A 20,014-nucleotide genomic window follows, 5' to 3' on the forward strand; every position below is an offset into this window, starting at 1 on the left:
GGGACACCGAGTAGCACCAAACATCCCACCCCACCCATGATCCGCCTCCCCTGACACTGAAGCCTTATCTCTGCTGCCACCCCCATGGCTGCCTGTAGCCAAACAGTGGCTGGCAGGGAAGGAGATTCTCGAGACTCCTTCTCTGACATAAATGACCCAGCTCACAAGGAAGGTGGGGTCCAGGCAGAAAGAAGCTGGAGGGAAGAAAACTGTTTGGAAAGCACTGAGCCATGGGCTGCTCACTCCCAGCATGGAGAGGAAAAGCACAGGACAGCATGGGGGAGTTCGGGATGTCAAATGGCGATGCTAAATGACTCTCCCTCCTCAGTGCTTGATACAAATCACTGTGAATCCTGCTCTGCCTCCCCTCTCAGGACTGCGAGTCCCTGCAGGGCAGGGATTTTGGCTGGTTCATCCTCAGCACCTAGCACTTGCCTCTTAGGTGCGTAATTAGAATGTATCGAATAAATCAGTGAATGCACAAGCCCATTCGCACACGTGTGCACCCCTGGGCCCACGTCAGGAGCACTGCTGGATGAACGCCACACAACACTCCTATCAAAGTTTTTATTGCAACCACCTACCGCCTCAGATTTTCCATGCAGCCATTCAGTCCCAGGCCACCCAAGCCCACGTATGTTCCTAACTGACCAGAGGTGCCCTTCCACGGGACCCGTTCACATACGCAGTGACTTCATTTGGCTCCACTTGATGGGGAAGGAAGGGGATAGCAAGTCACTTCATTCCTCCCAGCAGCCTTCTTGTCAGCCCTTTCTCCAGAGAAATCTTGATCCACAGCAAACCTTCTGTGGTATTCCCGGCTGGAACCCTTGGCAAGAGATGGAAAGAGAGAATGACAGTGCCAAGGAGGCAGCTGAAGGATTGTCACCCTGGGAGCCACAGCTCCGGCTTGCCTTTGCCAATGGGCCATAAAGACTGAGGGAGGCAGGGGGAAGAGGAGGGGGGGTCACCAGAAAAACAAACTGGAATTCCTGCGTGTAGTGACGGTGCCAAGCCCACCCGGGGCAGCGTTACGCGCACAGGCTCCGGCGGCCGGGCAGCTGCGTTCATAGCCCCTGCCCCACTGCTTGCTGGCTGTGTGACCTTGAGTGCTATGCCTCAGTTTCTTCACCTAAAAAATGTGGCTGATACTGATACTTACATCAGATGGCGGTGATGAAGAGGAGATGAGTATTAGTCGTGAGATATTTAGCAGAGCAGCCTGTCTATAGTAAGCCCTGGGTAGATTTCATTATATCAAATTGAGCAGGACCCTTGCATTCCAGCTCGGCACACCTCTTTTTCCTGAAATAAGCCCATAGATACCTCTGACATTTGCAGTGAGAAGGGGGCACGTGAAAATCATAATGTGTCCAGGTTTGTTATTGTCATCACGGTCAGGTAAGAGGTCTGATTTAGCCGGGGGTGCAGGCTGTTGATTATCTGCCTTGTTGAGGTCCCTTCCTGTCAACATCGCGGGCTCTTTGGCTTGTCCAAGTCTCTTATTAACAACGTCCAGGCCTCCCATAGTTCCTCAGTGGGCAGCTCAACAATGGCTGGAAGGAAAAGATCTTTGACAGCAAAACTGGTCTTTCCTTTCTGACCTATGAGGCAGGTATAGCCATAAGATAGCAAGCTGGCGAGAGAGGGGTCTGGCATCTCAACCTTGGCCCAGTTTGTCTCTGCGGCATCAGCAAGTTGGAGGAGAGGGGCAGAGGAGAAGGACAGGGGAGGGTGGCCAGCTCCCTCTATGACTGGGCCTCAGAAGGAGATGCCAGTATTTGTTTTGAAGGGCTGAGAATGAAAACAAATACACATCCCAGAGTCAAGTACAGATTTTCTGCCACTTAACTGCTGCCTCTGTGACTTCAGGTAGTTACTTAACGTCTCTGAATCTCAGTTTTCTCAGCTTCAAAATGGGAATAGTTAGGCCTAATTCAGAAGATGGAGATGGATGGGATACCTAAATCCCATCGTATATTGTTTTGTCCAATAAATGGTAGCTATTATTATCTAATATATTGCATTTATCTGCCCACGCCCACCATCCCTTCTGAGGGATGGAGAAGTGTCAGCTTTTAGACTAAAAAAGGTCGTGAGAATGGCAGAAAGTGATAAGAATCACTTTCTTAGTGATTCTGAGGAGAATCTGAGTTCACATATTCTCTCCAGAGCACATAATAAGTACTTGCTTGTTCACTCAATCAACAAATGTTTATAAAACTTGCTATCAATTTGTTCACTTGTATTTTCACACCACACGAACGCAAGGTTCGTGAGGCCAAGGACAGTTCCTGTTGGGTTCACTGGATGCTTAATAAATACTTGCTAGTGAGTGAAGGGATTGAACTCAAAGCATATGTGCAAGGCTGAAATGGACCAGACAAGGGGGTGGGGGACAGGAGACCTGGATTCTGGGCCCAGTTACGCCTCCAAAAACATCACTTTCCTGGACCCTGGCTGTGAGATACTGGAGAATCCCTGCAGACCCAACTCAGGGAACCTTTTCCCTGTTGGGAGGATATGCTTTCATCAACTTGGGCATCTCGGCAATCCCAGGAGAAGGGTCTGAGTCCCAAGTCTGAGCAGAACAGAAAGTGACCAAGATAACAAAAATTATTATTAAGAGGGAGAGAATAAAATTTTTTAAAAAACTTAAAAAGAGGGAGAGAATCAGTAGAGAAAGGAGGGAGAAGGCTCACTGCAGTGACTGTCACAGTGGGCAGAAAGTTCCAGCACAGTGCATGTAATAAACGCAAAAGAGTACAGGTCCTAAGACCCTGCTTTCACGGGTATTGGATGCTGCCACTTGTGAGACACACCCATTATTTCTCTATGTGGTCCAGGCTGTCTAGAGGCGCGCAGCGAAGGGAAGGGGGTCAGTGGAATGGAGCGGGAGGGCGTTGGCTGCCCCCAGGCCAAGCCTGCATCTCACACAGGCCACATTATGGTAACTCCAAGCTACAGCTTGTGAAGATAAATTGATCCCAGAAAGTAAAGGGCTGGGGCCCTTCTCCCCTGACAGCCTGACAGCTCCCTCTCTGTATTTTCTGGCACAAGAAACATTCTGCCTTCCTGTTTAAATAAAGAATATTTATGACATTTTCCCCCCTTCTCCTCCCCGGCGGGCTACTAGGAAGGGATCTGGGGGAAGACGGGTCTTTAGATTCCAGATATAAATGTGGAAAGACTAGAGAGTGTGTCAGAGGGACTCCTTTGGCTGCTTTGGCTCTGGCCCCAGCTCCCCTTTCCCTCTGAATTTTTTGACTATTTGGGTGATGAGGGAGAGGAGAAAAGCTCAGCCCATTCTTTCCCCCAGGTTTAGGGGAGGCCAAGATCCAACACAGACAGGAGGGGCACAGGGGAAATTAGGGAGACGAGGCATGGCTATCCCAAAGTATGAATGGAAAGCTGCAGGCCCTCCTGTTTGGATTTGGTTAATTTTGTATTACTCTGCTTGTTGAGGCAGCCTGATGTGGAGATAAGAGAACTCATTCTGGATTCAGAAAAACTCATTTTGATTTTCGCTGAGGGATCCTTTGTGCAAATAAAATATTATGTCGTGACCCAACATAAAATATGGGTGCCCTGCTGAACTTCTTGAGTATAAGCGTGTGTGTGTGTGTGTGTGTGTGTGTGTGCGTGTGTGTGTGTGTGGTGGGGGTGTTGAGAAGCCTAGATGCCCAGGCTTCTGTGGTGACTCTGAAGTTGCTTGGCCAACCACAGGATGCACTCCAAGTTCTCTCTAGCTCTGTCCTTGAGAGGAGATTTGCAAGCACTGCACACTCATGAGTTGGAATCCTAGTTCCCCCACTTTCTGTGTGTCCATGAGCATGTTACTCATCTTCTCTAAGCGCAGTTTCCTCGTGTGTAAGCTGGAATAATACCCTGTAGCTGAAAGTAATGTCATGAGGGTTATATAAAGTAATATGCTTAAAGTCATTAATATAGTGTCTGGCACTCAATAAATACTGTTCTGAATATTCTATGACCTGATGTAATTTTGCTGACATGCAAAGGTATATTCATAAGGGTGATGGAAAAATTATTATATGAAAAAGGCCCCCAAAGACAGTAGCATATAGAAATGAGAAGTTTATTTCTCACGTCACAGTCTGGAAGGGGCAATCCCAAATGGCGGGGAGCTCTTCTCCACCTGGTCAGTCAGGGTCTTGGGTTCTTTCCATACCCTTGCTTTGCCTCTCGGGGATTTCTCTTTAATTGCATGGTCACAGTTCATTCTCAGGTGCATCTGGTTCCAGTTTATGAAACAGAACATGAAGGAGAGAGAAGTTACCCAATGTCTCAAGGCTCTGACCACATCACTCAGCTCACATTCCCCTCTGGCCACAGCTGGCAGCAAGGGGAGGCTGGGGTGGCGCTGGGCCCAGCTGTAACTCTAGCCTCACACACAAGGGGAGAATGGGTTTTACGGGCAACTAACCATCTTAATCCAGGGCTCAAAGCCCACACCTAAGTCACCCTCTTCCTCTTCGGCTCCCAGAGGATGGGAAGAATCCACAGTCCAGAAGACAACGTAATTCCCATTTCTGTGCCTGCCATTGTCCCAAGAGCAGCAGCCCCAGGAAAGAGAATTGGAAGCCTCCCTGCAGAGAGAACACCCTTTTATCCTTCTGTCTTGTTCTCACCCCATTCTCTATCCCCTTGCACCCAGTTACTGGGTGTGGCTCTGGGTGTGGAGGTACAGGGTGGCTTGAGCTAGAATGGCAGGGGAGCTGAGAGCTGGGAGGCCAGGCTGAGCAGGGCAGTCCAGGCAGGGGTTGTGCCGAGCAAACTGGGCTACCAGCTATGCGACCTTAAGGCCGGATTGAGCTGTCCGAGCATCAACTGACTCTTTTGGAAACAGGAATAAGAAACGCATCTGTCAGAGTTGTGAGCATTAACTGAGATAACTAATGTGCCTGGCACATAGCAGACCCTCAATAAATAACTCATTTTACTTGGTGCCAGCAAGCAAATTCAAGGCAAGTCTGATTCATGTTCCCTGTCTTCGCCCAGCCTTTGTGTGGGTCTTTTCTTCCTCTCCATCCTTGCTAACACATGACTCCCTTCCTTCCCTCTCCTTTACTTTCTGTCCTTATTCCCCGGCCATCTAAATGCTGATCCATACTCTCCTCCTCCAGGATGTCTTCCCCGGCTGAAAAAAATCTCACTTGGCCTCCTCTCTCCTCCTCCCCCACCTTCTAGCTACCCTGGTTTCCCCGCCCTGTCCTTGTCCCAAGTTTAACCACATCCCACCCCCACCTCCTTCGTAAGTGTGTGGAATGGAAAGGGGTTAAGATTTGTTATTCCGACTTTGCTACTTTCTGGCTTTATGACTTTGGTGAGTCATCTCTCTGGACCTCTGCTCCCCCTCCCCCACCCTTGAGTGAAATCAAGCGTGGGGGGGGGGGTGCTGGTACAGACTTAGAAGTGTTTAGTAAATGTCAATCACCTTTGCTTGACCCAACCTCCCCCATCCCACACCCCAGGCAGGAATGTGTGTCTCCCCCTCTGGATATCTACCCACCCACCCCCAGTACTGGACCTTGTCTGAACCAAAGGAGATATTAAAACCAAGAAAGTAATTCCCTTATTACCAGCCTCTCCCAGGTGCAAGAGAAGTGATTTTCCCTTGCAGAGGACCATTGGCCCAAAATCCAGAGCAGAGGCCAGGAATGAACTGAGGGGTCCCCGCTCCTAGGCTCCAGGGGTCTCATTCTCCCACCTCTCTTATCATGCAGTTCCAGTTGTTAGACTGGGGGTCAGAGAGTTGATCCTGATCACTAATTTAGGGAATCCACTGAACTTCTCTAAGAGAGAACTCCTCTGGGCCCTTGTCTCCAACCTTCCTAAATCAGATGAGAAACATCATAATAACAAATACTTACAAAGTGCTTCCTGTGAGAATGGCACTGTTCCAGGCACTTCCCACATATTAACTCATTTAACCCTCACAACAACCCCCGAGGTAGCTACTATTAATTCCATTTTACAGATGAGGAAATGGAAGCCCAGAGAGGTTAAGTAACTTGCCAATGGTCATACAGCTACTATAAGGCAGGGCTGAGATTCAAAACCAGGCAGCCTGGCTCCAGAAGTGTTCTTAATCACTATGCTATAATGAATGTTAATGTTTGCTGGCAGTGCCTATGTGCCAAACACTATGGAAAGCACATTACATGTATTCCATTTAATCCCAAACAACCACCTGAGATAGACACTATGATTATTATCCCTGTTTTAAAGTTCAAAAAACTAAGGTAGAGAAAAAAAGTTAACTTGCCTAAAGTCATACAGTTAGAGAGTTCCACCTGCCTCCCCTCTTCCCCAGACCCTCCTCCTCTGGGTGTATCTTTGAGTTGCTAAATCCTTTCACCACGAATCTGTCTTACTGCCACAGCCCACAACCCTTGTTCTCCAATACTCCTGTTCACTTCTGTCCCTTTCCCTCTCCACTTTTTCCCCAGTTCCTCCAGTCCCTTCCCCCTCCCATCACCCCCCAGCACCGCCCCCCACCCCCCCGCAAAGTCCCCCAAACCTCTACGTTCCTCTCCCTCTGTTCCTGTCCAGCTCCTGCTGAATCAGATGAATTTCACCAAAAAAGACCAGATGTTCCCCAGTCAGGCCCACTGTGCCTCGAATGCCGACCCCCAAGGGAGGCACCAGAGTGGCTTAGCTGGAGAGCCAGAAATCAAATCCTCATTCTACTCCTCCACCCACCCCCTTTCCATCACTCATCTGGGAATCCAGGGTGAAGAAGGGAGCTAAAGTGCAGAGCGTTCATTTAATATTAACAAATTGAAATGAATTCTTTTAATGCCAATTAACTTGGAGCGGCTGCTTATTAATAGTAATTTAGATTCATACTGGGGAGAAGCAGGGACGGGGGCTGGGCCGAATGTGCCCAGAATGTCAATGTCACAACCAGGCTGGGAGTGGAGAGGGGAGGGGCGGTGGCGTCACTTCTCCCGAGTTGGATGCCGTTTCCCTCAAAGGGACGGACAAAGTCAGTGGAGGCAGATCTTCAGGAAACATGGGTAACTTCTGTTCTCACTGATATTGTCTTATATTTCATTTTTGTGGCCGTGATGAATCTGAATTGGCAGAATAGGCTAAAGGGGTAAACCATTTGAATGGCTTACTTTTTAGTAATATTAAAAGAATTTCCTTAGAGCTGGGATTTACCCAAAGTCTCCTAAGCCAAACCTCAACAGTGTCCGCTCAAAGACAGAGCCAGGGATCAAAAATGGGATCCCCCAAATAAAAGGGGGAATAAATGACCTGGTGTCTCTTTGGGAATTCTCCTCCAGGAAGTCAGAGACCTAACAGGCTAAACCATAGCTAACAGTCTGCATTTAGGGAAGGGGAGAAAAAATCTCTTTGCACTTTTCTTAGAACTTCAGGGAAAGAGGAGAATTAAAATTTGGCTTTGCATTTACCAGAGAGTTGTCCAGATTAGGGCCAAGTGGAAAGACTAAAAAGTTGAACAAATATTCTGCTTTCTGTATTTTGCTGGTTTGGGGAGGAGAGGAGGGGGGCAGCGCAAGGGAAGGCAGGAGGGAGCAAGTCTAAATAGAGGTGCCAGAGCTAGAATCCAAGAGAAGACTCTGACCCAAGTCGGATATTTTCTTCTTCCCAGGTGTCCCCCTGGATTTTCCTTCTGTAGTGTGTGTGTGTGTGTGGGGGGGGTGAGTCATATTTGAAATTGGAAACTGTGGAAGTTGGGAGGTTTGGGGATGAAGGAGGCAGGAGTGCAAAGGGAGTTAGGGAAGGGTAAAAATGTACAAAATGGTGAAGTTCAAAAAATAAAAACTTTAAAAAATGGTTTAACATAGAAAAGATTACATTTAGAGAAGAGGCCATATTCTAAAAGGAGAAAAAAGATACCAAATTCGAGACATATTAAAAATAGAGGAAAAGATATAAAACATTATCAAGTAAACTGCTCTTTAAAAAAAAGGAGAGATTGGGATTAATCAAAAGAGACTTTGTTCACACCCCTAGAGAATTTCTCAAACAATAAAGTCATTCACAAAACAAAAAGAAAAATTAATTCAAAACTAAAGCCTCAGTTCACACAAAGAGAAAAAAAAACTGTGGAGATTCCACAGCAGCTGAAAAAGTAGTGAGGGAGGAGAAAAATGAAAAAATTTAAAATCTGCTAAGTGATTATTTGTAAATACAGGAATTGGAGGAGGGATGGAGAAAAAGTGAATTTGACATCATTAAAGAAGTGAAACTTGAAAAACATAAGGTCAACTCATTCTCAAAGCAAACTATCCTCAAGAGAGGGGAGATTAAATGTATCAAAAAAGAGAAAAACTACCGCTCACTCTTCAAGGAAATTATATCAATCTGAAATTAATCCTTTGCCAAATCTGAAATGGATTACACAAAAGAATACAAAGGGATTTTTTCTTTCAACTAAGAGAAAAACAAAATCGCATTTACACTGTCTAATGGGACAAGGAGGGGGGCGTTGTTTGCAGGTGCCAGAAAAGATGGGGTGGGGGCGTTTGCTGGGTGGAGGACCCGCTTACCTTGCGCTGGCGCGGCGGCGGCGGGACCGGAGTGGGTGAAGAACCCTGCGAGCGCCTGCGTGTTGCGGAAGAAAGAGGAATCCGGGATTTGAGTGTCCCTGGACGAATGAGGAGGGCGGAAGGATTTGGGGTGCCTATCTCCCCACCTCCGCCCGCCTTCCTCCCTCGGGTTCCCAGGCCCAGAGAGCTACTGAAAGTTACAAATTGCTTCCATTATTAGCTCATCCCGGGCGGCCTGGTCATTGGCCAGCCACAGACCACGTGGTCCCTCGTACCAATCGATCGAATTTCTGGTTGCAATTCTCTTTCTGTCCCTTGACTCTGGGCGGGGGGGGGGGGGAACACGGCGCGGGGACTGGGGAAGAGCTAGAGGGGGAATCTCTTCGCCCCCACCCCCCCTCCGCCGTGTCGGAGCCCTGAGCGCCGCCCCAGAAGCTGTCGAGGGAATGCTGTGGGCTGGGGCACACCCGGGAGGGCAGAAACTGGAGGAAGCCAGAGACGTCGCCAGGGATCAAGGGCCCTCTCCTTCCAGTTCCCTCGGCTCGCCCCGCCCCGCAGGCTACTCCCTCTTTGGCTCCCACTCAGCCTCAGCGGGTCCCCGGGCCAGCTGCTCTGCCCCCTGCCCCAGGCACTTGAATGCTCCCTTTTCGAAGAACAACTCCAGCCTCCACTTTGGCGACGGGGCGTCCGAGTCCTGCTTCGCCGGGGCCCGCTTTGGATCGGGGTCCTGTGCCCTCAGGGTCGCCCTCCCAGGGCCGAGCTCCCTGGGATCGTTTGAGAGAAGGACAAACTTTTGAGTGGCTGAAAATCAAGAGGAGGCCAACCCGAGCAGGTGAGCTGTGCCCTGGAGGAGGGCGCTTTCGCTTGAAAATAATGCTTCTCACCCCGACAGCGTCTCTGCCTCTTTCCCTCTTTACCCCATCCTGTTCCTCCTGCAGAAAGTCCCTGATCTGGCCACCCGCGGAGGAAATTGGCCTGGGGGTGGGCGTCTGTCAGATGAGTGAGACCAGGATAGCTTTCCTTCCCTGGCTTTGGGGACTGCGACAACAGCTGGCAGGGACGGGGGTGGGAGGATAGGAGGAAGGGAGAAATTAAGGGCCGAGAAATGGCAAGAGTCTAAGGGGGATGACTTCTTTCCCCAAATGCAACTTGCGGAAACTTCGGAAAAGTTTTGTGAAGGGAGATGGGGAAGGGAGTAGAGTAGGGATTTTGATGTTTAAAGTGGGAGGGAGGAGCCTCTGCATCCTATACTGATGGGGGGATGCGTTTCCTTGTTTCCCAATTGCGGTTGTTAATCAGGGTAGAAAACCCGACCGGCTCCCAAACCTGCCGCCCCAGCAAGCCCTTAGAGACGCTTGGAGATCCCCAAAGGGGTCTCCGCGGAAGGGGAGAGAAGTAGTAGCGGAAAGACGCAGAGTTGCCGATTCTGCCGGGATGGGGACCGGCCCCCAGCCTCAGCCTGGGACAATCTCAGCCTCTCCTGCTCCCCAAATCCGTTCGCCTATCTTAAGTGACACAAGAGGGGAACACGCTCGAAAACCTTTTTTTTTTTTTTCTTAGATCTAGTGTGACAGAAAGACCCATTTCCCTAAAATGGAGTCAGGGAGTTCCTCCCCTTCGCCCCAACCTTAGTACAACCTTCCACACTTTTCCACTTCCCAAATAACTACAAGGAAACGAGGCCTCCTCCCTCCTCCCAGGTTGAGATTGCCCCCCCACCCACCCCCAGGCGACGCCCGGGGAGGAAGATGAGGGAGCCTCTTCAAGAGGGTGATCAAGGGCAGAGGGCGCGGCTGAACTTGGGGCATCGGGACGAGAGTGTGGGCTGGGGTTGGGCTAGGGTGGGCGCTGCGATCCGCCTGCCGGGTGGCCTGGGGGAGCCAGCGAGTGCGGAGGCCGTGGCAGGTGCGCGGGCAGGGCCTGGAGAACCCTGGAGCCCAGCGCTGTCCCTGGGTGGGGAAACCCGGCCGGAGCGAACTCCCGGGGCGGAAGGTCTCCGCGGCGCGGGAGAATTCGGGTCCGGATCCTCCCGGGGAATCCCGGCCAGGCGGAGCCGCGCGGGAGGCAGATGGCGCATTTGGACCGCTTCCTGGGGAGGCCCGGGAGGAACTGTGGTGCCCAGGAGAGAAAATGCTCCTGTCCGGCGCGTGCTGTCACTGGTCCTTCCCCCGCGGGTACCTCCAGCGGCCGCCGGGCCCTACTGGGCCGGGAACCGCGAATCCGCCCGGGCTTTTGTTTTCGCCGCTGCGAGGTTTTTCGCCTGCGGCCCAGCGGCGGCACCGCACCTGCCGGTTCCCCAGCCGCGGAGCTGAGGCCGCCGGGGCGGAGAGCATTGGAAGGGCCGCAGGCGGCACCGCCCAGAGCGACTCTGGCGTGGACCCCAGTCCACTCGTTCTTTCAGACGGACGTGTCTAGGGGCAACTGATATTCAAAATCAGTCTAAGCCTTTTCTTTCTTCCCATTCCGTACCCTTATGGGCCTCTCCAGCCCAGAGTTGTTGAATGAAGGCCTGGTCCCTCCCCAATCCCAGAACTAACGTGGGAGCCGGTTGGGGCTTCCCTTGAAGCTGCCCAAGCTCTGGGTGCTCCGAGAGAGGGGACCTGGTTCTGGACTTTGCTTTCCCCCCCCCCTTGATGAACCTGCTCCTTTAAACCCCTGCCCCCCCCAACTTTCCAAACACCCCTCATCTCACACTTCTGTGGGGTTGTCGCTTTCTTTCTTCTCTTTCTCTTTCTTCTTAGGATTGATGGAGTGGCAGCAGTTTGACCAGGCTCCTCCTCAAGCCTGTAGTGCAGAATTGTGGGCTCGGCCCTGACATTTCAACCAGGGGGAAACAGCCCCATTCTTGGGTCCTTGGGATTGAGCCCCAAGTTGAGGGAGGTCTGGAAAGAATGGCGGGATGGATGGCTGGGCTAACACGGGACAGGAACCCCGGGGGTGGGTAGGGGGCAGTTCTATGCCATATGCCCACTGCAAAGAGAGAATTTAGTAACAAAGGAGGATGGAAAGAAGGTTGAGGGAAACAACATAAAGTCTGGAAAAATTTACAACAACAAAAAGAAAAAAAGGGGTAGGAAGAGATGGAATGGACTTGAGAGAGGATAGGAGAGAGATGCACACAAAATGTTATTGATAAAGGGCAGAACTAGGAAGCAAGATTATAAGTCTTTTAATGAGAGAAAAAAATGAAAAATAAGTAAAAGACAAAAGGAAGAAAGAAAAATAGGACAAGAAAGAAAAAAATGAAAGAAGGAAGGATCTAGGGAGTGAAAGAGGAGAAGAAAATAAAGGGATATAGAAGAGAAAAATGGAAGAAGGAAATATATGTAGGAGAAAAGGAATGTGATGAAAGTAGAGAGACCATGGGGGGAAAGAAAAGAAGGGAGGGATATAAAGAGAAAAAGTGAAGCAGGGCAGAAAGAAAGCAAAAGAAGGAAGGAAAAGGAGAAACAAAGACAGATAAATAAAGAGAAAAGAGAGACAAAAAGAAAACCAGTTAAAAGAAAGGGACACAAAGTGAGAGAGGGGCATGGGGTGGAGGGCGATTGAAGAGGCCAGATTGGGGCCACTGTGGGTTCTCCCAGGTACCTGGACCCCCTTAATCCCGGCGACTGCATCCCTGACTCACCACCACCACCCCATGTACCCAGCCCAGGCGACAGTGGCTGGCGGCGACCGGGGAAGCAGAGGCGGAGGCCCAACCCCTGAGATCCAGCTTCTCCGGGAAGCGGCTGACCAAGCTGGAGAGGGAGCTCCTGCAGCGTACCTGCTCCAATCCCAGCGCCCTGAGCTGGCTGCGGCCTTGTACCTCCGCAACGACGCGGGTCAAGATCTCCAAAACCTGGGTCCAAAGCAGAAGAGGTGGCGAAAGAGGGCTGGTTGCGAACCTGGCTGGGTGACCCCACTCCCTGGCTCTGTCCCCCAGCGGCAGTCGGTAGCCCCTCCACGCTGACCACACTGGAAGCTGCCTAGAGATTGGGCCTCTTGGCTCTTGTGCTGTGCTCTGACTCTGTGACCTTGGGCCTCATCTGATCATCTGTCAAATGAGCCTCTTAGCACTGGAGGATTTTTCTCTAACTTTGGTTACCCTGCTGTTATGTCTGCTGGTAAGGAAGGGGTGAAGTTAAAGGCCTGCTTTGCTTTGTAGGGGGCATCTTCATTTTCTTCCATTGGTGAAAAAAGAGACTTCCTCCTTAATATCCTTATCTCCATCCCTGACCCAGAAAATGGCTTTCCAGATCTAGGGACTCCTCCAGGTCAGAAAGGACTGGATTCATCTGTGAAGAGCTTGGCATGAGGAGCCAAACTCTGGAGGAGCCAGAGGAAGAATCTCACACTTGAAAGAGGAGGACATTCCATACTAGGGCAGGTGGACTTAAGGGGTCGGTAGAGTTCACTGAACTCACAGAGGAAGGATGATTGGCAACGTGGCTTTAGATTCCGCCTGTAGAGTGGACGGACCTGAAGTTGTGGGTAGGTGGGTAGGTACACATGCACGCATGTGTGTAGCGGAGCGGATGGACTCAGAGTTGCAGGTACAAACGTATGATGATGCTCTCCCACCCGGTTTGTATTCTCTGGCTGCAGCTGCCCAGTTTCATTCAGTGGGTTTTTAAAAGCCAATCAGACAGGGCAGGTCACGATGGCTCAGCAGGCAGAGTTCTTGCCTGCCATGCCGGAGACCCGGGTTCGATTTTCGATTCCCAGTGCCTGCCCATGTGAAAAAAAAAAAGCCCATTAGATAATTCCTTTGTATCTCAAAGGTGGGGTTCTGGGCAAGTCACTGAGGTCAGCCACGTCTTCCAAGGGCAGTGTGAGCCCTGAGGATGGACATGTTCATAGTAAACCTTGCAATTCCCTCTCAGAGAGGCCTCAAGCCAGCATGCCTCAGCACTGCTTTTTTTTTTTTTTTTTTTTTCTTGCATGGGCAGGCACCAGGAATCAAACTGAGTCTCCAGTGGCAGGCGAGAACTCTGCCTGCTGAGCCACCGTGGCCCTCCCCCAGCATTGCTTTTTTTTTTTTTTTTTTAAAGGAAAGACAGAGAGAAGGAAGGAAGGATAGAAGGAAGGAAGGAAGGAAGAAAGGGAAACATCTTTAAACATTTTCTTGTTTTATTGTATTCTGTTTCTCCGTTTTTGTTACATGGGCTGGGGCCGGGAATCGAACCGAGGTCCTCCGGCATAGCAGGCAAGCACTTTGCCCGCTGAGCCACCGCGGCCCGCCCCCAGCATTGCTTTTTAACCTTTTCCTCCCCTCTTTTCTCTATCTCTTTCCTTACTCTATGTATCTTTCTCTCCCTATCTTTCTACCTTATTTCCTCCCTTTAGTCTCTTTTTTTCTTTCTCTCCTTCCCTTTTCATCTAGTCCAAGCTGGGCTCTGGACTATCTTTGTATCCCAGAAGGCTTTGCTCTGAGACTTGATGCTAACTGATATACACTCTGCCCTCGAGAGTTCCCTACCCGAGTGTAGATTGGGTTTGGGACTGGAAGATGAGGAGCAAAATGGGGAATAAGCTTTGCTGACTAGTACAGGATGAAATTGGCTTGTTTTCTGTAATGATCATGTGTATGACCTTTTCCTCCCCTTGGCTCATCCCAGAAAATCCTCCCCTATCTGCACCCACTCGCCCCTGGGAGTACAGTTATGGTGCGCCCAGAATTGTTGTTGCTCTGCCAGGATTAGCGAAGCCTGCAGGAGCTGACCTCAGCACAGGGGGCATGAGGGCGGTGATGCTGGGCCAGACCCTCCAACTCTTAAACAATCCAGGCGTCGTTCCCTATTTCCAGTGTGTTCAGTGGTCCGCTTTCTGTGGGATGGAGAGGCGGGTCAAGTCTGGCCTTTGGCTGACTCTCCAAGGAACACCCCTAATAAGTCATGCCCATCACCATCTACTCGGCAAGCAGCCTCCTTGCCCCAGCCTTGCAGGGGTGGAAGGAACCCAACTCCTTTCTCGGGATCTGAAATCTCAGTGGACAGAGCCAACAGTTGCAGCTGAGTCCTGGAGCCTGATGCTGGAAATGGCTTCTGCCTTGAGCTTTCACCCCTGCCTCAGCCTCTGATGTTCTGTTCTGTTTGCTATTGTGTTTTTCCTCCCTTTTGAGGGTGATGGAGAACAGGGAAATGAAATCGTTTCTTCCCATGCTCTAAATCCTTTCCCATGGCCCCACTGACTTTAAAACTGCTGATGGTAATGAACTGCAGCTTCCAGCCCTGCTCATAAGGTACTTGGGCAAATTCAGATTCCCTTCTGGCAGGAGAAAGGGCATATGCTCCTTCCTCGGTCCTGCCTTGCTCATTGATCCATTTTGAGGGCATTTGGGGGTCAAAATTGAGACCAGATTTTTTCCGATTGGTATAAAATTAGCATCTCTTATTACACCAAAGGCCCAGGTTTCTCACATCAAGGAACAGAAGCCCCTGAGGTCTTTCCCCAGACCCATGCCTCTTCTCTGGCTTCTCAAACCCAAGATGATTTAAAGCTTTGTTGAGGTAAGGGATAGAGGGGGAAACAAGCAGTTTGTGCCATCTAGAAGTCAGTAGCTTCATCTGTACACACCATTAATATCTGTTTGGTGCCTACTGTGTGTGAAGCATTCTGTCTACTCCAGTTTACCCTCACTGTTAAACAAGGTGCTTGCTTATGTGGGGCTTCAATGTATTGTGGACAAAAATATAAATAAACCAATGGGGAAGAAAGTTTGATCTGGATTCAGCTGATTTTGATTTCAGCCTTCCATTCACTGAGTCTCAGAATTCCAGTTTTCCCAGCTCCAGCTACCCAGCCCCAACTGGTTGAAAAGCAGAACTGCCCTAGGGTCCATTTGTTTCCCCACTGGGAAAGTATTAGAATGGGAGCACTAGGCATGGGCTGGAATGAGCAGATACGAAAGCGTTAAAATAAAGGATTTGGGGTGATTGGTAGGGGTGCCCTCAGAAAAGAGCTCCCCATCTTTGTGGTGTGCTTTGCTGGGTCTGGGGTAGGTGCTGTGTCTCTCTGGTTGCTGAGCAGGTTTGTGAGTTTGCCTTGGTGTGCTCACATGCCTGGAAGTGATAGCAAAGGTGCGCGTGTGCAAGTGAGCTTGGGGTGGGGGTGGGGGGACAGGTTGGGAGTGGACAAATATGCCTGTGCCAGGTTCCTATGCACTGGACCCCAGAGGCCTGCACAGGTGTGCGTGTGTGTTTGTGTGTGTGTTTGCATGGACACGCAGATCTGAACATATCTCTGCACGTGACCCCCTGTGTATGCAAGAGTGTGTGTGCTGCTGAATTATTACAAAATTACACTGACCCTTACAGAAAATCCATACCAGCCTTGCCTTTCTCCCCCGACCTCTCGACCTCTGGGGTGCCTGAGGAAAGAGCTGACCCGGTCACCGCTTCCCCCTAGTCAATGAGTCTCTCTCCCATTAGCATAAAACATGAATCTGCTGGCAGCTTGACAAATTATAACTAGCAGCCAGAGTTTTGCCAACTGGCTGGCTTGGGCGCTTCTATTTATCATTGAAAATGGTAAATCATAAGAATCCAGATGACTTAATTATTCAAATCCACCCAGGAGCTGGAGAAGATGCAGTCCCGTCAGTCTCAGCCCTGGGCTCTGGGAGAAGGGCAGGGGAAAAATGCTATTAGCTTGTGAGCTGGGAGAAGCTGGTCCAATCCCCGCCCCTTCTCCTCTGCCTGGTGACCAGGGTCTTTCTCTGCGGCTCCTTCCCCTTCCTGCCTTCCTGCCTACTTTCCAAGCATAAACCTGGTCAGCTATTTTGGTCACTGCCCCTCCTGAGGCTCTCCCCTACCTCTCACTGCTGCTTCCCCAAGCCTGTGCGGGGTCTGTCAGCCTCTTTGTGTGGGTCTCTGGCTGCTTGCTCTCTCTCTCTCTCTCTCTCTCTCTGTCAGTGCCTTCATTTTTCTTTTTCTCCTTTTCCTTTACTTTCACCATTTTCTCTTTCTCTTCTCTCTTTCCTACCCTTGTTTCTCCCTATTAGACACTGACACCACCCCCCCCACATCCTCCCAGACGGAGGTCTGCCTGCCCCCTGGCCCCTTTGTCCTCACTGTCCCATAGGTGCACAGCTCCGGATTCATCTCCACGCAGCTCCCCGCACCCCGCATCCCCACCCCCATCCACCGCACCTGCCTTAAACCAACTCTCCAAGTCTTGGAAGGTCTGAGTTCACTTCTCTCCTGCTTGAGGCCACGTGAAACACAAATGTCAGTAGATGATAGTGAGCCTGCTCGGCCTTTCCCCCCCCACACACACCCTCTTTCTGCCCCTTTCTTCTTTGGATTTCTAAATACCATTCTGCCCAGCTTGGGAGGAAGTGGGGAAGTGGACAGGCCAGCAAGGATGTGCCCGCACCGCTGATGCAGAACTGCGTCCCCAGAAGCCCGTCCCTGGGCTGTCCCCTCCCTCCCTGCATGGAACCACCTCACGCCCTAGCAGAGAGATTGTTCTCTGTGAGCTTTCCCCAGAAAGAGAAGAATATTTGTGTTGCTTGTAGAACAAATCCTGGATCCAGAAGTCTGCACACAGCTTCAGGGCAGCCTGTTTATCTTTGGGTCCTTTAATCTTTGTATCCTTCACAATCCAGTACAAATATGAGCTGCAATTTTACTAGTCCTGGAGCCCACCCCCCGTGGGGCAGGGTGGGGAGGCTGCCCTGCCCTACATATTACACATTCACCAACATGACAATATTCACATTAGAAGAGACGGGGGGGGGGGGGGCAGGGGGTCACCGGAGCCCCTCTCTTTGGATGGGGTCCTGGTTTACTCTTCGCAGGGGGAGGGGGTTGTCCTGCCTGCAAGGGCCACAGAGCCCCATCCCTAGAGGCTCCTCAGAGCCGACTCCTGTGTCTGCAGACGCATGGCAGTTCGGTTCGGAGTGGCTGCATCAGCGAGTGTGTGGGTGTGTGAGCACACTCCACCAGGAACATCCCTTGTGCTGGAACAACAAGTGACAATGTCCCCACCAACAGGACACCTGAGGAAACAGTCTTCTTCCAGCAATTCCATGTTAAGGCCTCTGAGAAATGTTCTCAATAAAACATTGAACTTAACACATCGGAAGGTGCCACCTGTTTCTGATGCGTTAAGTTCACACCAGCCTCAAAAGTAAGTTCTTCCTAGAGTCTAGCCTCCTCCTCTTCCTTTCAAATGGAGTGTGGGCAGAGGCAGGGATCTTGAAGGGTGGGGGGGTTCTCCCCATCCACTCCAAGAGAACATATATCAGACCCTGCCACACCCAGGCCCATCCCCACTGCTAAACCTTCCTCTTTTTCCCTCCCCACCTTTCTGAGCCAGGTTGACATTTGACAACCAGGGTAGCTGGGAGGGGTGAAAGGGCAGTGTTAGAGAGGATCAAGATTCAAATTAAGCCAAGCAGCTGGAAAGCCAGAAGATCAATAGAGAAGACAAGTTGGAGACCGGTTTCTATCCCTTTTTTTTCCCTACTGACTCAGCGCCCCTGCCCCAGCGCTTGAAAGCAGGTGGGGGACACAGTCAAGCTGTGGCCTCTCTCTGCCCTTCTAAGTCAAACAGGTTCCTAATCCCTGGGCAGAGGGTAAACAGCCTCCGAGCACCACCAGGATTAACCACAGAAATGCCACTAAGTGCCCCACTCCCACCCCATGTTACTAATTAGCCCAGCAGCTTGGGAGAAGCCTGGGGAGGAGTAGCAAAGAATTCCTTTGTGCAGGCGCTGCAAGCTGGGCTCTGAGCTCTGGATGGTGTTTCTGGTGCTCGACAAGCGGAGGGTGGCAGAGGGATTCCCACCCCCCTCTCTACACTGACTCCTAAATCAGCTCAAAGGCAGATAGGATTTTTTCCCTCTGCTCCCTCCCTGGATCCCCCTTTCTTCCCTTGGCTGTTCACAGCTGGGAGGCAGGTGGGGGACAAGAGGGAGCGCGGAATCGCTCTGGAAATCAAACGGCCCAATAAAAAATTAATTGTCTAATTAAAACCATGAGGAAGCCCCGTGCCAGAGTTTGGATCGGAGTCGTCAGGGCTATAAAGGGTGGGAAAACGAGTCTCAGCTCCTAATAAATTCCTGATTTGCAGCTTAGTCTATCAGCAAAGGAGCACTGAGCGTTCTGCCTGGCTAAGCCTCCTGGAGGTCATATTCCATCCCTCCCTCTGCCCCCAGCCCCCCATACCCAAGTCAAGCCCAGACAGACAGAGGTCCCTTCAAAGGAGACAGAGGAGCCATGGCTGCTCATAAATGCTCGCCCAAGCAGGCAAGTACTCCTGAGTATTACTGATGTGAGGAGTCACCCTTTTCTCCCCGCAAAGAAAGCTTTCCTCAGGCAGAGAAAGCTTTAGGAAACGTCTTCACTGGAAAATTCTTCATTTATCTTAGTTTATTAATTGTTATAGGTTTTTTATGGGTGATAGGTTTGCTGTGTAGGCTTATTTTGACCCCTTTTGTAAAAAATACATGTTTACATAATTAAAGGACAGGTCCTCTCTCTTGGTCCTCAGAGAGTGCTAATTTTTGCAGGTTGAATGACAGAGAACCACATTAAGAGAAATGGCTCTTCCCCTTAAAAAAATGGGCTGTGCCCACTTTGCCCAGTTGCCTAAAAGGAAGAATGAACATAGAGCTGGTCCAGTGGGCACAGCCGAGTTAAGCAACCCTTGAGTATAGATGGGGACCCAAACTTTTTCCCCAGAAAATTGTGCCAATTCTTCACTTGAGTATGCCTGTGTAGACACAGCCTCTGGGCCTCCATTCTCTCCCTTCCTTGGGAAAAGCCAATGCACTACAAATCATCAGAGGCATTACTTCATACTAACGGGAGGAGGAGGAGGTGATTAGAATACAGACTTCAATAACATATTATATTAGTTTATTATATAAAATACAATATGGAATCTATATCTGAGATTGCTTCTCAAAATAAACATGGAAGAACATTGTTTATCATGCAAAATATTCTCCTTAGAAGGACATAAATACTTATTCCATATATGTCAGTACTGATTAGGACATTTCTGCAAAGTCTCCTTTAAACACTGGCTTCAGAGCTAGTTTACAAAATATTCCAGACACATATTATTAACCATGAATTATTTTTGGCTGATTCCAAAAAAGCAAAGGGCAAAGATTTGTCATCCATAAGGACATTCAAAAAACTGAATCACACACCCTGAAGACATTTTTTTTAAGGAGTTATAAAAAATCATTCACATCGTCGCAGTCTTGTTGGAATAAGAGGTTCACCCCCTAAAGTGACCACTTGGAGGCAACGAGGCTGGCTCACATGCAGTTCTTCTTTATAGGCCCATATGGAGCACATTATTTATCATCCCTGATGATCATTCTTTCGTTCATCTGGTTGTTATTTTTCATCCTAAACAATGAACTAAATGTCCCCTAAGCAAGACAAAAAGGGAAGGAAACAACTTCTTGACCCCTGTATGAGTTGGGACCCATTTCTGATTTCTGCAAATTCTCATGCACAAGTGTAACC

General features: G+C 50.0%; 1 long non-coding RNA gene across 2 annotated transcripts; it reads right to left on the reverse strand.

Moving 5' to 3' along the window:
• Positions 1 to 4,080: 4,080 nt before the first annotated feature.
• LOC143689986 (uncharacterized) lies at positions 4,081 to 8,768 on the reverse strand. Of its 2 annotated transcripts, XR_013178981.1 has the most exons (3): positions 8,544 to 8,768; positions 4,445 to 4,607; positions 4,081 to 4,252 (listed from the first exon to the last, which is right to left on the reverse strand). It is a non-coding gene; the product is annotated as an uncharacterized LOC143689986 (long non-coding RNA). The 2 variants fall into 2 exon arrangements; XR_013178980.1 differs by lacking the exon at positions 4,445 to 4,607.
• Between the last annotated feature and the right edge of the window lie 11,246 nt (positions 8,769 to 20,014).

The sequence above is a fragment of the Tamandua tetradactyla genome, chromosome 7 (genome assembly GCF_023851605.1).
Source record: "Tamandua tetradactyla isolate mTamTet1 chromosome 7, mTamTet1.pri, whole genome shotgun sequence".
Taxonomy (NCBI): Eukaryota; Metazoa; Chordata; class Mammalia; order Pilosa; family Myrmecophagidae; genus Tamandua; species Tamandua tetradactyla.